We start from the raw sequence: 17,541 nt of genomic DNA, 5'->3' as shown, positions 1-17,541 counted from the left end.
AAATATGCAGATATGCCGTCCTACATCACTGTTTTTATGGTGAGGAGTGTTGCCCAATGAGAGACAGGTGAGGACATCGGCAGGAGACGGGAGCGGACGACAGGAGACAAGAGAGGACAACGGCAGGAGACAGGAGACGATAACGGCAGGAGACAGGAGACGATGACGGCAGGAGACAAGAGAGGACAACGGCAGGAGACAGGAGACGATAACGGCAGGAGACAGGAGACGATAACGGCAGGGGACAGGAGACGATAACGGCAGGAGATAGGGGAGGATAACGACAGGAGATCGGGGAAGACAATGGCAGGAGGCAGGGGAGGGCAACGGCAGGAGACATGGAAAGACAATGGCAGGAGACAGGGGAGGGCAACGGCAGGAGACGAGAGAGAGTAACGGCAGGAGACGGGAGAGGGTAACGGCAGGAGACTGGAGAGGACAACGACAGGAGACAGGGAGGACAGCGGCGGGAGACAGTCGAAATCAACGGCAGGCGTACTGCCTTGGCCGCGATGACAGCTCGGTAGATGCACGCGGCCAGCAGAACTTAACGCTACAAGCGCTTGAATGGCTATTTCAAAGTTACACCTATTTACATCGAAGCTAGTGATTTTTTTTGCAGGCATCGGCAAAACTTGAGTCCTCCAAAATATACTGTGTTAGATCTCAGTAGATTAGGAACGATGCCAGCTTCATTGACCACAGCAATCTCCTTGCTAGGCCATTGTTAAAGAAAGTGCTCCTTATTTGAACATGTTGAAACAAACGTCAGACATAAAGTAAGCTCACTTGTAGCTATCGGTATACCTCATAGAGTAAGAGACTGTTCTAGGCACCGCAATTTCTCTACCTGTTAAACATGCTCCTCATTACGCCATCGGTTACGTCGTGGAACCTTTACATGTCGCTGAGGTGCTGCTAGACTGGCCACGCGAAATCGCCACCCTAGCACCCACTTGTAGTACTAAGTGTAGTACTAAGTGTAAGTCTCTCGAGAGATGGTCACGTGTTGCTGGAGGTGTTTGCAGAACAAATAATCGGGATGTGCTCTTGTTTTGGCCCTTTTCGTGGTGGTCTTGCATATTTACTCGTGAGTTTAAGATGTTGATACGCATTCACGTTTTTCGTTATTGCAATACGATCAAGTTGCTCGAGCACAGGCTTTGTTCCGTGATGACTAATAAGGATATCCAACTTCTTGTACTACGTAGCACAAAACGTGATTCGTGATTGAATCTTGCACAGCCCGCACAACATTATTTGAGGGTCAATGGACGTCGTTACGTCTGAAAACCGTAATCATGAACGCCACATATGAACGACACGTGTAGTCGGCACACCTTCGTGGGTGTGTAGCTCGGAAGCCAGAAGGTTTTTTAGGTCTGAAGAATGGCAGGGACTGCGAACTGCACCGGAGTATCTTCAGGGTGGCTATTTCAGTTCAAAACCTGTTACAAATGTGGAACATTTCCTTTAGTTCGTTTGCTTTGCAGCAAGAGCGAGTAGGAATTAGTCAGCGTTCGAATACTACGGACAGGAATCCCGTTTTGCTATAACTGGTATAATATCATCGTCGTAATACTGTTCATACCCAAAAAGCCTGAATTTTGTGGGATTAAATACATTTTCGTCGATTTCAAAACAAGAAGAAAAGTGCTGGACCATTTGAATCTTCAAAGATCACCGTAATAACAAACCAAACAACTTAGCATATCAACAATATCCGACAACCCCGCTTTCTCAAGGGGTCGACGCTTTGCTTCTTCGTGATCACAACAGCTGACTACGCTGCGAAAGGTTATCGGCTTCGCTGGGATTGCCCTCCCAAACACAGTCCGGCATATGGTCGACTGTTGGGATCCATGGCTGTCACCAAGAACATAGTAAAAGCTATCCGCAGCCGTATACCTGTGAAACAGATTCAAGACGGGTTTAGGTTTAGTAACTCTGCCATATGCATCAGTGAGCTTAGAGCTCAATTGCCTAAGTAATAGGCTACGAAAGGGCACTCTTATATGGATTGTCCCAGCCAACTAAAATTGACCAAATTCTTACGGCTCCCTACACCGTGCATATGAAGAACTCAAATCTGTTCATCGTCTCGTGGTGATTCTGCCCCAACATTTCCTTTCCAAGTGCTGTTTTCATTCATGAAGACATTTTCAATGCTGCGTTGCTTCCGCCGCTAATTCCCTCGAAATTTACCATCTATTTCCTAGCTTGAAGAGATGTTGCTGGTATAAGGCAGCTTGCTCACATAGATAATCACTCGGCTACTTTCTAAAGAGGTATTCGGGTACCCGCCTGGTGGTCTTGTAGCGCTGACGGTATCCGTCTTTTAAGGACGCGTGGCCCTTTTCCTCTCATCCGCGCCAGTTATGAACTTTGTGGGGGGGGGGGGGGGTTCTCTCGGGAGTGCGTCGACATCTCTCGGATGTTACCTGGACCGCAACAATAAATTCGCAAATATAGAAATTATGGCCTCCCTGTGTGCTTGCCAGTTTTTGTTTGGCAGGTGTCATATTCAAACTGTGTTTCTCAACAGGCCTAAACGTTGCACATCATGGGCGTAGGAACGTTTCCAAAAGTGTGGGGGGGGGGGCAAGCTCAGGATGCACTTCAGGAACTTTTCTGGAATGTGAGCCCGATGATCCGGGGGGGGGGGGAGGGGGGGGGGAGGATAGGAATGGAGGTTGTTATCGCTCCTCACTCAAATGTCATGGCTGCTATGCTAGATATGCATCTGGAGCTGCTTATCACTGGTGCACATCTGGCCTATGCGACTCATCTGTCATTTGGCAAATAAAGCTATCCGGCTTCCTTAGATCGTGCGGCCATTTTAACACTGTCTTTCCTGACTAGGCGGAATTTCATGAGCTGGTAGGTATTTTGGGTCATAAGGAAGCTTGAAGCCTTCACAACGTAGATGCCAAAATACGGCCTGGGTATAGGCTGGGGAGAATTTTGAAAGTGGATTGATGCCTCACAGCGCGACAGATTTTTCATGCGCCCTCATTTCGTTGGCTGCTTTTCAAGGGATAAGACTTGTGGCAGCATTTTAGGCGGAAACAAATTCGGGAGATTGAAACTGCTAGAAACAACGTGATAAAAGCCATAGAACTGGAGATTCTCTTTTAAGAATCAAGTCACATAACAAGGCCCGTTTGTCATATTCCCTCATCTGGGCCCTGCCCCTGTCCGCCGTCAGTGGCCACTGCCCTGGCCCGGATACCTCCAGCATGACTGACTGCAAACTGATCGTATGGCCTCTTTGTTGCATACTTTGGGACCAGCTTTACTACTACGTGGTGTGTGAGACACGTGTTGGACACCTGCAGCAGCATCTTTTTCCGAATTATCTTCCCTCACACCACACCATCCCAGAAAAATAGTCTCCATGAAGCTGTCTGCCTTAGGTATAAATTGGCCCAATGGACACTTCATTGCCCATCATGCAACGCATGCGACTTGATTTGCTTCTGTGTGTAGGCAGGGGCGCAACCAGAGCCTTGCCAAGGAGGAGCACAAGGTTGACAAAAACCCAGTTTATGGTAATTCCCCAAAACTCCCCTGATATAGCTTACTTGTCAACAAGTGACACTGTTTTCTTCATTTTATTGTTATTTTACCCTGTAGCCAAAACAGAAACCAGAAGCTACCGTGAGCTCAATTCTATTTGCATTTTGGGGTCAATAAACTGCAAAAACCAGGCGTTAAACGACTGCATGGAAGAAATCACAGGCGCTTTTAATTTACAATGGTTAGTTGACTTTCTAAACCGACAGAAGTCAGCAGCGTTGTCAATTTTTATATTGGCTCTACAGACATTGAGGAAATCGTGAAGGTAGATTGTAGATCGATATGTTTGATCCAAATTTGAAGATGAAAATTTGATTGTAGATCGAGTGGTGAACAATATGCATTAACATGGCCAAGCCATGTTTGTCAGAAAATGTTCACCATTCATTCAGAATCGATTAGTGATACAATTATTAAAAGTGTTTTTTTATGCGCTTTTTATTTATGCGCTCGCAGGTCTTAGCGACAAAAACCCTGACGCCAGGCGTTGCAGTCTCCGTAGTCCGCGGAGCCGTAGCCCAGTAGCTAAGATATGGCCGTGGCCCACCGGTGGACGGAAATGATGACGCTTCTGAAATTATTACCTTTAACCACTTTCAAGTTATGCGACGTAGTTTTGAGTATGCGCTGTCGAAAATTTTAGAAACACGAACCTCGACCCCAGGTGTTACAGTTTCCGTAGGCCGCGCAGTGTCGGCGTAAGAGCTAGTATCAAATTGTGTCCAACGGGTGGACGAAAATGACGACGCTTGTGAAAAAGTATCCTTGGACGCTGTTGCATTTAGAAGGCAGTCTGAGCGCATATTTCACGTGTGCGCTATTTATACTGATTAAAAGGACGGATTGGCCCGTAAAGCACCGCGAAGTGGGGCTGGAATCTGGTGGATGAACTAGAGTGAAGGTAAAATCCCCATTTTTCGTGTTTTCGCAGCTATTTACCTGTCCAGAAGACAGGTGAACGCGGCGCCCGCCGTCTGGTGGCACTTGCAGTGGCCGAAACTTTTCGGTTTTACGAAAGTTGCAACCCAGACCATCCTTGTCCCTGCTCTCGAGGTTGCGGGCGGGCATGTTCGAGACTTCGGATGAGATTTGTTTCAACAATACATTCTGAACAAATGAACGTTCTCAGGCAAACATCGCATGACCATGAGCGTCAAAAAAAATCATTTCGAGCCGCGCCATTCAACAGAAATGAAAGCCCCGTTCTACTCAACAATAATCAGACCCCTTATTTCCTTCCGGGCAATGGGCTTCTTGAGTAGAGCACCAGGGGTACATTATCATTTCCGGTCAAGGGCTGAATGGCCGTTCCGTCCCATCGCCAAGTGTCTTCTGGCTACCATCCTGGTGGCACGGGGCGGGATCCCCTGGTCGATCCGGAGGCCATTAGAAGGATGTATCATAGCACATTGTTGCCACCCCTGACACGGGAGGCCATCTGACCCGCGCAGTTTGCCCCGGATACGCACAGGAACCCTCATTGACGCAACAACATCCCTGATCACTGCAGGCAGTCCGTAGTTGTCACATAGACTCCAGTTCCGTGTTTTTCTGTGTCTTCAGAGAAGTTGGGTTCTCCTTAACTGTCGATTGTAGATGAAATGGGGTTCCTAATTTGTATTAATATGGCTGACTCACGTTCGTCTCAAAATGCTCAAGATCCTGTCAGAGCCAATTACTGATAAGAAAACCACGTCATGTGGTGTTGAACACGCGTGCTCGCAAGTCATAGCAATAAGAGCCTCGACGCCCGGCGTTGCAGTCTCCAGGGCGCGCGGCGTTGGCTTTGAGGCTGTAACACTAAGCGATGGCCAATGAGCAAACAAAAAAGATGACGCATCTTAAGGGAGATGGCTGGTGAACAAGCCAAATCGGCATGCATGTTTGATGTGATGCAAAAGTAAGCCAAATGCAACCTTAATCTGAAAAGTGGGAGGGGGGGGGGGCAATTAACATTGCTGCCCCCACCATGAAAAGTGTGGGGGGGGGGGCATGGCCCCCTTCCCCCCCTTGTTTCCTACGCCATGTTGTACATTGAATGCTCTTTCTTCCCCTTTCTCTGTGCTGCTCACGAATTTGTCCAACTCGCGGAGGGTTATTCATCATTTCCTTTTGCGATTGCTGCGAGCCATTACAGATTTTTCGCGTACAGTTGGCACCAGTTGGATGAGAGTTTCGCATGCTTTCCAACTGTCCTCCAGATCATTAATCCTTCTTTTTGTTGGATGAAAAACGTCTGTGATAAAGCCCTGTCTCAAATTTTAGGGACGCACGCTGTTTCATTGAATGATAAATAATCTGAGAATGAAGTGACTGAAATCCAGGCACCTGTGCGCAGGAACGCAAACAAGAAGACACAGTGGGCACTTGCTCTCCCTCTCGAGTTCCAAGGGATACGAGGAGCTCCTCGTTACGTTCGATTAATGGCTTGATTTGAGGGTCGAATGGCCTGAATGGCCGACCGGATTCAGGGGCCCGGCCCGCAGAGCCGGTCATTTCAATGCCGCCCAGAGGGCCCTGCGCACTGATCAGGAGCCCCCTGAGTCGATGAGAGCCTATATGTCGGCCAGGCACCACCAATCACGCGCAGTCAGCCACGTGTCGGCATGGGCCTGAGGCCCATTCCCCAGCAAAGACAAAGTAGGAGCCAGCGATTTACAATGTACACATGAGATTGAGAGATGATTGAGGCAATGATTTACAATGAGAGGAGGTCGTCCGAAGAGCTTGGAGGGTCCATCTTGACCGACGATCAAGAGCTCAATTGGAGGGCTTAAGAGCACAGAGTGCTGGACGGGTCTCATTCAGTGTCTCCAGCCTGAGGGACGGGCCCTCAAATGATAGTTCGGGTGCCCACAAGGCCGGGGAGAACGATTTTTGCTGATCGGAGTCCCATATCTGTCAGGAGCTCGCATTGCCTAAAAGTCAGATAAATAATTGCGGCCCGTGGGGTCGTGACCTAAAATATTAATCAAAAGTCCTCTTGCGCCGCTTGGGGACTTGGGGAGACAACGTGGGTGCTTTGGCCGGCCGGAGACCACGAGCACTGAATTGCTGAATACCTGTCAGTCTGAACCTTCGTGCCCATTCCCCAGGCAGGAGCAAGGCCAGTGACCACGACTTGTAATGATCTGGATCCCTGAATCAATGTCGGGACCACTGCGTCGGCCATGGACTCAAACAGTCGGCTCCGTGTCGGTCTGATGTCTCGGGGCCCATTTTCCCAGCAGGGCCAAAGCCGAGCCCACGCTTTGCATTGGTCGGGGCCCCTTTAACAATGCGGGGTGCCTGTATCGGTCAGGGGCCCAGTACTTAACAGGGTGTTCTGTATCGAAAAGGAGTTTCGAGTCGGGCAGGGGAGAACTTGCTCAACATGGACGGGAGCGGGACTCCGAATAACAGAGGACCTCTTGCGTTGGTCGGGGCCCTCTGATAATGAAACGAAACATTACAACTTATGATGAGTGCCCACATTAAGACAATGGGAGGATCCTATGCCAGTCAGGGCTCCCTGAGTACTGAGCGGTGCCCCCCCCCCCCCCCCCTCCAATCGAACTCCATCATAGGCCGACCAACCCTAACTGGAGGCTATGCGCCAATTGCTGGACCACCTTCGGTAACCAGGGATGTTGTTGCGTCATTGAAGGGTTCTTGCATCGGTCCGGGGGCCAACTGCGCGGGTCAGAAGACCTTCCACGTAAGCAGCGTGAAGGAAGCAATGTACCAAATTTGACGAACGTGTTTCAAACACAAGGCACAAAACATTTGAAAACCTAGCCAACCAGCACGGTAAAACATCTTGGGGCTTGCCATACCGTTAGCTTGTCGTGGACAGTCAGGGGTCGTGTCGTGCTGCGTAGCGTGTCGCTTCAACTGTATCGATAGCAAAGCAAGCTTGAAGTATGTCAGCGTGTGAGAAGGAGGATGACTACTCCATTACGGAGGCATGCACAATGTGGCTATAAAGGCTGCGTGTTTCAAGATGAAGTACAGAACTATTAAGGGTATCAGCTACATGTATGTAGTATGGGAGCCGTGGCCCTACGTACTGTTGCTTTCGAAGTTGTTATCATGCGGCTTTGGGCGCGATGAACTGCGGGTGGGCCATGATTTTAATCATTTTATATACACTGAAATTTCAGAAGGCAGCCTGGTGGGGCACTTTGTGTTACCCTGCTTGTTGTGCATACAGAAACAGATAGTTTGCTCCCCAACAACTTGTACCGTCGAAGTATGTGCTGTATGGTTCTAATCAGTATCATTACGTTCTGTATGCTAGCTAGCCTGAAGAGAGCCAGGTGCCATTTTCAACAACATATATGGTTTGTAATTACACCGTAGGTTTAGAACAGGGGCGGGTCCAGGTTTACTCGCTCGGGTGCACTTGATTGCTGAGGGGCCCTGCACATTGGGTTTTGACATTTGAATGCAGAGCCCTATGCCCCTGACGGGGCCATTAGCCTGCTTGGGTACATTCAATGTTTTAAGGACCCTGCACACTGAGTTTTAAGTCTTTTTACTTGGATGGATGGCCCCACGCTTTTGTCGGGGTCCCATCTGATGACCTGCCCGGGCACACTCGATCGTTCGGGAGCCCTTTTTATTAGGCCTTGGGTGCTTTCCATTTGAATGGAGGGACCTGCCGTCTTGTTGGACACCCTGTCTGTTAGCCTGCTCTGGCCCACTCAATCGTTCAGGCGCTCTCTACACAGTGTCTAAGGCATTTATTTTCATAGGAGCGCCCTATGCTTTTATCGGAGGCCCCCCACCTGCTACCCTGCTCCGGCACACTCGATCGTTCGGGGACCCTCCATATGTGCCCTGGGTACTTCATTAACTGAGTGGAGGGCCGTACGCACATGTCGGCGGCCCCATCTATACACCTCTCCGGGGACACTGGCTTGTTCGAGGCCCTGCACAATGAAGCCTTAGCACTTGAATGTAGGACACCCCGCCCCTGTCAGGAGCCATCTGATAGCCTGCACAGGTACATTCAATCTTTCGGAGACCCTCCATACTGGGTCTTGGGGGCTTTTTGCTTGAATGGAGGGTCCTGCGTTCTTGTCGGGCGCCTTCTGATAACGTGCTTGGGCACACTCGATCATTCATAGGCCCTCCATTTTGTGTCTTGGGTACTTCTTGTCTGAATGGATATCTTTATGTTCTTGTCGCGGCCTCATCTATCAAATTGCTCGGAGCAATGGTGGATCCAGGGTGAGGCGGGGGGGGGGGGGGGGGGGAGTAACGGAACCCTGCTCTCCCCTTTGTATCCCGTGGGTACCCATGGACTCTGAAGAAGCCCATGACAAGGCGAAAAGACGCAGTTTTCAAACACAAAACAACAAAATTGGACGCCTTTAAGCCACCAGATGACCAGGAACAGTCACAAGCGAAAGTGAAGCCAGTGGGCAGACAAGCTCATCACGCTGTCAAAAGGCGCTACGCTGTTGCCAGGGTCTGATATGTCTACTTGCCGGGTCAATCCGATCTCTATGAAGAATTCCACGCTGCCCTTGATCTATCTGCATTTTCTCGTATGGCCCTACGCTGCTTTTGTGGCACTATCAGCTGAAATGCCTCGGCACTCTTGATCGATCAGGGGCCCTTCATGCATTCTTCCCATTTACCCGAAAGGCTCTTTACGCTTTTGTTGGGCCCCAATATGCTGGGGTGCACTCAGTTACCCAGCGGCCCTTCATATTGGTCTCGGGTTCGTTGCACTTGCTCGGAGGATCTTGTGCTGTTGTTGGGGCCAATGTAAGGTGAGACACTGAGCCACTCGATGCTCAGGACCCTCTGCATCGATCTAGGGCTCCTTCTTTCTGATCTCGTTTGCGAAGAGCCCTTTGCCCCAATCGCGGCCCTTTTTGTTAACCTTCCCAGGCATTCCCTAATCGCACAGGCGCATTCATTTGCGCACACTGGTCTTGGTTGCGCACACGCACACTGGCCCCTTTGCTCAAAGGGCCCTGTGCTCTGGCCAGGGTCCTACGTGTCAGGCTGCCGGCACACTCCCGATTGTTCACGTTGGTCTTGGGTTCTTCTCACTTGCTCTGAGGACCCATACTTGACCCCATACGGAAATCTCTTTGTTGGTCTGCCGCGGCACCCATGGCCGCTCAAGTTTCGTCGCTGTTGGCTTCGGTGCCTTAGCCTTAGAGCAGGAGACGGATATGCGCCGACAAATTTTTACGCACAATTGTCGGACATAATTTGGCGTGCCACCGGTGTCGTATGTGATATTGCGGTTGGTTATTGAATTTGTAATACCTATTGTACTTATGGGTTTCCCTATCCATTTAACATAATGCATGTTAATGCTGAAACATCTCATTTTCCTTAGTAGAAACGCAAAAACTCTGCGCTAACCATCAGTCATCAGCTGATCACATTGACCAGCCAGCTAGCTGCAAATATGCAAGGAATCGAGTTCTTGTTTGAGTTTAATGGCTTTTAGTAGCCGACTCTGGCTTCTTTTGCCACTTTTTCCGACAAACATCGCCTTACAATGACAGGATTCACCACGATCTGCATAAAAATGAATAAGATCCATGTATGTGCATACGTGGTTTGCCTAGTTTTCTGGTCATGTGCAGAGCAAGATGGGTTTCCGTATTAATATAGCGTACAAACAATTTTACAGTTTGAAGGTGGGACTTCGGCGAGGTTTTTTTGGGGGGGGGGAGGCTTTAACTCTATGCGGGCCCCACAACGTGGCGTGCTCCCCCTTGACGAAGTCTTGGATCCGCCTCTGGCTTAGGAGATATCTTAGACCTAAATGCATCAATGTATTCTCCCGCGTTAGTGCAATTCTGCTTTTAAGGTCATGAATTGAATTGACAAAAGCTATTGTACTGGATGAATGTGCATATTGCTGTGGTTACGGCATTATGAGTGTTAATGTTTCAAAGACAATGTGTCCACCGAATTCACACGAGTTCGGGTGGCCGATTGGTTACCACTCGCTCAGGTGGGGATCAAATTGACCCCCTAAAAGGTGGAGAGTCAGATTGACCCCTCTAGCCGTTAGGGTTAGTTTACCCCCCCCCCCCTAAGATTTCAGGAACTAAGAGATCTAGAGGCGCCAAATTTACCAGGTGTGTTGGCCGGTATCTGAACTTACTCAGGCCAAAGTTTGAGGTCACCAGGTTGTGGCCTTTGGGTCAGATAAGGTCAAACAGGGTCAATACCTCGGTTGGTCTCCAAAGTGTCCCAAGAACCTAGGCATCTGTTCTAAGCAAAAAGCCAGATGCGCATTTAATGTCAGTAACCTTATCCGACCTTTTGAAGGTTATGGTGACAAAATAATACAAGGCTGCTTTGAGTTTTATATTCGAATAAGCGACAAAGATTACGCTACGCAGTTTATTCCTAAAAGCAAAACGTTGACCTGGGTCATTTTATGTGAGCAACCTTTTCTGACCTTTGAGGGCCCCAAGATGTATAATCTGCTTTGTTATCAATAAATTCGAAACGATCGGCAGAAACTCCACCACACAGTAAACCCTAGAGCAATAAAAGGCTGTTTTTTACCTTGGTGTGACCTTCAAAATTGACCTTAAGCCCATACGATTTGTTCATTCAATTGTTGTGTTGCCTAAGAAAGTATCCCACAGATGTATGGTCTCGTTTAACACTCCGTTGTTGCGTCAGATTTAACGACTCTCTAGACATTGACTTCGCAGAATCCGTGGCCTGGCTTTGAATTGCTGTAGGTCAGCGACCTGACAAGGTGCATCTAAATTCTTGATACCAAACAATCCCCTACTCAATCGCTTACAGCTATGCGAAGTTTGGCGCGGCTACACCGCGCTTTTCGGAAACTTCGCAGGACAAACACTTTGGAGGGAGAAAATTTTGACCCCCACTTGAACGCATGTTACGTTTTTGTATTTATCTTTGGCATTTAGATGCTTGAACCACTAAAATACACATCCACGCTGTTAACCGTTCTTCTTAAAAAGGATGAGGAAAGAGAAATGATCACAAAAGCTAGTGACTATCAGTTGTATCTCACGTTGACAAAGAGTGGAGAAAGAGTGGTGAGATAATACAAAGATTGGTGAGACAGATGGTTATTCGCTGATATCTTGTAGGGGACAGTTCAGGGAGTTTGTGTCCCTCTGCATACATGCATGCGATATTCCTGGGGACGAAAGTGTAGGAGGTCTGTAGGGGTCGCGTGCCTTGACGTCTACACCTTTGGTTACACCAGAACTCTGGCGGTCGGCCCGACTCTTCGGGAGAGCTGGCGTCGGCCCGACTCTTCGGGAGAGCTAGCGTCGGCCCGACAGTCCATGAAAGCTGGCAGTATGCACTGGACGGCGCGAGTGCGTGGTGCTCGGCGGCGCGTCCCGCCCGCCAGACTCAACTTAGCTACACCATAACAGGGGTCAACCCAATGGCATCGGTACAAAAAGCATCCCGGCTGGCAGTGCCAATGTGCCTGCTGGCCTTGGGAATGCTGATCCTGTCCAGGTGAGCGTCCGACCACAGCCACAACCAGGGACGGAACTTTGTATCCATTTGGGCCGGAGACATGCCTCACTCAATGTTGAGCTGCTCACACCCCCCAGTTTGAGCCACTCCCCCCAATAAAGAGCTGGGTCCCCGCAGTAGCGGCATGGGAGCACACATATTGGGCCGGGCCTTCAAATGGGAAACATAGTCCACCATACTCCGTATCAGTTCTTGTAAATAAAGATGCCTTAGTTTTTGCTCAAAATGTAGCAGCATGAAAATGCAGTTCAACTACGAGAATACGTTTTCATGTGCTTCTTAGGCCTGTATAGTCTAATTACTGAGCTATTTCGCTCAACGAGTTTTTGGAATGTGTGGGTGAAAAGAGGCGTAAACACTGCATTTCAGACAGCTGTAATGGATGCGAAATTCAAGCGCGTCTTTGCAATCAACCTCATGCTGCACAGGCCACTAGTCGAGCCATGGATGCTCCACAGCCGCAGTGCAAGCGGCAACAAAACGGTGCGCAGCTTTTGAAAGGTGTACCACCAGTAACAGATCGACAGTTTTATAAAAGAAGATCCCAAATTTCGGCCTCTTCATCTTCAAATCTTATTTCGAATCGGGAAACTTTCGACTTCTACGCGTCGTAGAGGGCTAGACGATAAATACCTATGACCGTGGCGCGCGTGCATCTTTTTCAGGTGCTAATGGATCTTTCCATTAATATTTGAAGAACATAGGGCAAAACGAGTTCAAGAAGTGCTCCACAATCTTATAGGGTTTTGAACTGAACTAGCCATCTTAAAGATCATCCGGTGCAGTTCACAGCCCTGCCCTTCTTAAGACCCAAACCCGTTCCGAGCTTACCGCCCGCGAAGATGTACAGACTATTTCGGGAGTAACTATTTCAAGGTCACCCAAGTATCCGTGACGCCATAAAAATAGTGTTCAAATCCTGCCATTCCGTTGGTCATGCGGCGATCAAAGCCAGCAAAAAAATAAGTGTCGAGTCGTTAATATCTGTCGTTCGTGAGCACGGTCTCCAAGTATAACAGTCGCCAATTGGCTATCAACTAATGTAATGCAAGGCACGATGAAGTAATCAAACAATGACGTATTGAGGAGCATGTTTACTATGTTTGCAATTGTGCTGTCTGGAGCATCCTGCTCCACTTAAAAAGGAATCCAACAATTATAAGTGAGCTTACTTCGTTATACCTGATGCTTGCTCCAGTATCATTAAACGAGGATCATTCCCTTTAAAGTTCGCTGCCAAATGCCATCAGATTCAGACACAATACGCCTCGACTGGCTGGTCATCGTCAACTCACGAACAGCCCGCGGAACCACCATGGATTTGGGGAGGAGGAGACGACTGACACAAATTTGCCTCGAATCTTCCACGCAGCGCCACAGGGTTAACGATACATGCTGCCTGGAGCTTGGAGCAGTTGCCCATCCCTGCCCCTTAACCTGCTTCCCTGCTTTTGGGCCAAACATAGCTATTGGAGTTGAGTCAAAGTAAAAACAGATACAGTCAAGGAGCATACAAAGCCCTAAGGAGGGGGCCAGCCTGCCCCCGCAAGCCGAGCATTGCCTAATGCACAAAGGCGACATAACATGGGCAGGTGTGCCGACATCTGCAACAGTACCTTTTACGAGCCGTAGTTTGCCGTGAGTAAATGTGTGCACGGATTGCCGTGAAAGGGACGTACTAATGACTACTAAAAAGGAGTTGTAAACAGCCTATTTGGAAACCAAGCCATTCGAGCCGGAAAATTTCCAAATAAGGCTGTACCCTGTTACACCGTCGAGCTGATGGTACCAGACGAGAACCTTGCAGCTGAAGTCAATGCCGAATGGAAGGATGACGTTCCGGGCTGAGAGCATATTCTTTTCCCAACCACGGCCGGGGAGTATGCGTAATGGGTTCACCTGCATACTGGGAGAAAATTCCCTCATCACCTGAAGGCAAACACGAAGTGACCCCTACATAGAGCGCATATCAAGCGGGTTACCCTCCCAGTAATGGTTAACGACGATAGTAACTGCTGGCATCGGTGTAAATGGGATGGATAAACCTCCATGGCGGGGGTAATGCAGGAGGGTTAACACCTGAGAGAAGAACACAGGAGTCCTGTTGCAGGGGTAACCGTACTATGCATGACCCATTCCAGAACCGGCAGCTGAAGGGCTTTTCCTCCAGCGCGAGATAAATCGTCTTTCATCGCATCATTTCGCTGAAGTCAAGATACTTCCAGGTCCAATATGCCCTTCCCCCTCCAATCATGTGAGCATGGGGGGATGTGGGGATTTCATCCTGGCAGCGCAGTAACATGTCTAAACTTTGCGTCACTGTATGGAAAGCTTTGATTGACATTGTTTTGCCTAGTAAATACAAATTTTGGAGGAGGGAGCAGCCAAGAGAAGGTCTTCGGGGTCTGTGTCACCTATTTATTCCCGGCTCTGTTGTTTCACTTTCTTCATTCACCATTTTGGTGGCTCAAGACAGGCTCCATGGCTCTTGGACTTCAGAAGCCCCTACGCGCAAGCTTTGAGGAGAAAGTGGGCTAAATCCCGGGTGAAACCAGTTTCTTTGGCGTCCTTTGGGGAAGATTGACTAACTGTCCCCTGCTCATCATCTCCCTTACTGATTTTGCAAAACTAGGCCCCTGGCATTGTGCAAAGGCACCGGGCTCCGGGCCCTCTCATAAGGAAATCCCGACTGCGGTCCTGTTCGGGAAGAATGCAAAACAATGCATGTGAAAACCAGAAGCAATGGAAGGCAGGGGCGCGGCAACTAGGTTCATGTTTGGGGACTAAAAAATGCAAAAATGGATCCTGTTAAATTAGATAGTGGACTAGACTCAATAATGGGCCCTCTACGGACCTGAACAGGTCCCTGTACAGATCAAAATGGGCCATGTACAGGTGGAATGGGGCCTCCACAATCAATAATGGTCCTCTTTCAGGTTAGAATGGACTCTCTTAAAGCCTAAAATTGTCCTCTTATGATCAGAATGAACCATAAATGAGCCAGATTGACCCATTGACAAGTCGGAATTATCTTGTACAGGTTGCATAATACATTTACAGTTCAGAATGGGCCCTTCACAGAACCTCCAAGCTGGGATGGGAGGGACGTCCCCAGTCTTCAAAACGGGACTGGGAGCGAGATTCCCTCCCCATCCCCTCCACTCGGTTCCCGCGAACATAGTGGAAGGGCAGTAGGAGTGCCCACCACCACTTCTAAGAAAAGTATTGACGAAGACCACGTACCCCCTGTGTGGAGATAAACACCCAATAGTTATCGGGCTAAACTGGTTATCATGCACCACCCTGAATTTCCCCTCATATTCGCGTACCAAGTGTAGGAATAAGCACTGATAAACAGCACAGTCTTCTCTGCTTGGGCACTTAGATACTGATCTATAAGGCAGAGGCGTGAAAACCATAGGGTTCTGGAGAGGGCTTCGGGGGCTCAAGTCTGCCCACAGATTTGTGGACATTTAACACTAGGCTTAAGGCGATGCATGATAATGGAAATTCCCAATCGACTTAACTTTCCTCTGAGCCCCCAGTCCTGGATAATGTTTCGCATTCCCGTAAAAAGGTGTAAATTACCAGCTGATAACGCCTTGAAATGCCATTTCGAAGATCGTTCGGTGCAGTCCATAGCCGTGATCTTCTCAAGACCGAACACGTTTTAGTTTCCGAGCTACGCCCTGGTGAAAATTTGCGGGTAATTCCATGCAGACTATTTCAAGGTCACCCAGGAATATATGACGCAATAATAACGTAATTTAAATTTGGACGTTCCTCTGGCCATGCGGTGCTCTAGGTTAAGAAAAATGCAATTGTCCAGTCGTTGATATCTAGTGTTCGTGAACACGATTTCCACATGTAGCGGCCACCAATTGGCTCTCAACCAACGTTGTGCAAGCTTTGCCAAATTTTAATACGAATTACATTTTGTGCCACGTAATGCAAGAATGCATAGGGTAAGGCGGGGCAAGACGCCCCAGAAAATGCAATTTGCTGAATATCCTTTGTCCTGTCTTATTACCGTTGCAAGTACAGTTATTGAACCATTCTTTGCACATTTTTGCTGATTTAGGAAAGGCTTACGTCCTCATTCTTCATTTCATACGCTTTCGGGAAGTAATTTTCGAGAAGCCTGCAGGCAGGCGAGAAGCCCCTGGCCATGGGACAAGAAGCTCTGGGCCATGGGACAAGAAGCCCCGGGTATTAAGGCAAAGGACTTCACCAGGAGAGTCATCTCATCTAACACCAAAAGTTCAGGTCGGGGTTCAAACAGATTTTTTATCTGCCTGCGGTCACTAAACTAAGCATTTACATCTTGTAGATGTCACCTTTCTAAACATCAAAACAGATTTGTACCAAAACAATCGACGTGTATTCAGGCATACCTGCGCTCCACGTTAGGCGGATGGTAGCTTTAGCTGGTGCGGTAGCTTGTCTGGAGTACTACTGGAGTACTGGAGTACTTTAAAGGGACACAATTTTGAGGAAATATAATAGCAGGAAGATAATGATATTGGCAGTTGATTCGCCATTTAAGCTTAGAAATGTGGTTAAAGTTAACAGCCATATTGTTGTTTATATTGTAATTGGGCAGCGTGCAATAAAAATGACTTTTTGTTTCAGGTGTGGTGCGCACATACAAACGAAAATCACAGCGCATCAAATATGGCGAAATTGTGATGAGAAAATCTCTGGATGATCTGAAAAAAGGACTGGGTGTGTGGGAGTTGTCACGCAAATATGGTGTGCCGCTTAGAACACTCCGACGTCATCGCGACGGTAACGTGAAACGTCCGGGGGAGCAGCATCTTGTAAGGTACGACACAGTCTTCCCTTCCGATATGGAAATGTTTTTCAAAGAACACATTTTTTAGATGGAAAGTCGTGTTTTTGGCTTGACTACCGTGGACATACGGAGGCTGGCATTTCAGATGGCTGAACGTATAAAACTCCCGCATCAGTTTCGAGATGGATCCGCTGGAAAAGAATGACTATGCGGCTTTCTGAACCGCAACCCAGATATCAGCCTCAGAAAGCCGCAAGGGACCAGCACCCATCGGGCGATTGGCTTTAACAAAGGCATGATGGCTCAGTTTTTCGAGATATTTGAAGATCTTCTTGAAAAGTTCAAGTTCGAAAGCTGCCAGGTTTGCAATATGGACAAAACTGGTGTTACCACTGTCCAGGCACTTTCAAAGGTTTTGGCCAAGTGTGGGAAACATTGCGTCGGAGCGCTGACTAGCGCGGAAAGAGGCAAACTTGTGACAATTGTTGCTGCTTGCAGCGCCGCGAGGCACCCCATGCCTCCGATGATGGTCTGGCCGAGAAAGCGTCTACTAGACAAGCTTATGAATGGGACACCTCCATGGTCCATCGCTGGTACCAGTGCTTCGGGATGAACGGACAGCGAACTATTCTTGAAGTGGCTGGTGTACTTTGAGCAGTGGACGCAAA

Source organism: Pollicipes pollicipes, unplaced genomic scaffold, assembly GCF_011947565.3.
Source record: "Pollicipes pollicipes isolate AB1234 unplaced genomic scaffold, Ppol_2.1 Scaffold_4002;HRSCAF=4701_pilon_pilon_pilon, whole genome shotgun sequence".
Lineage (NCBI taxonomy): Eukaryota > Metazoa > Arthropoda > Thecostraca > Pollicipedomorpha > Pollicipedidae > Pollicipes > Pollicipes pollicipes.
This window is presented reverse-complemented; position numbering follows the sequence as displayed.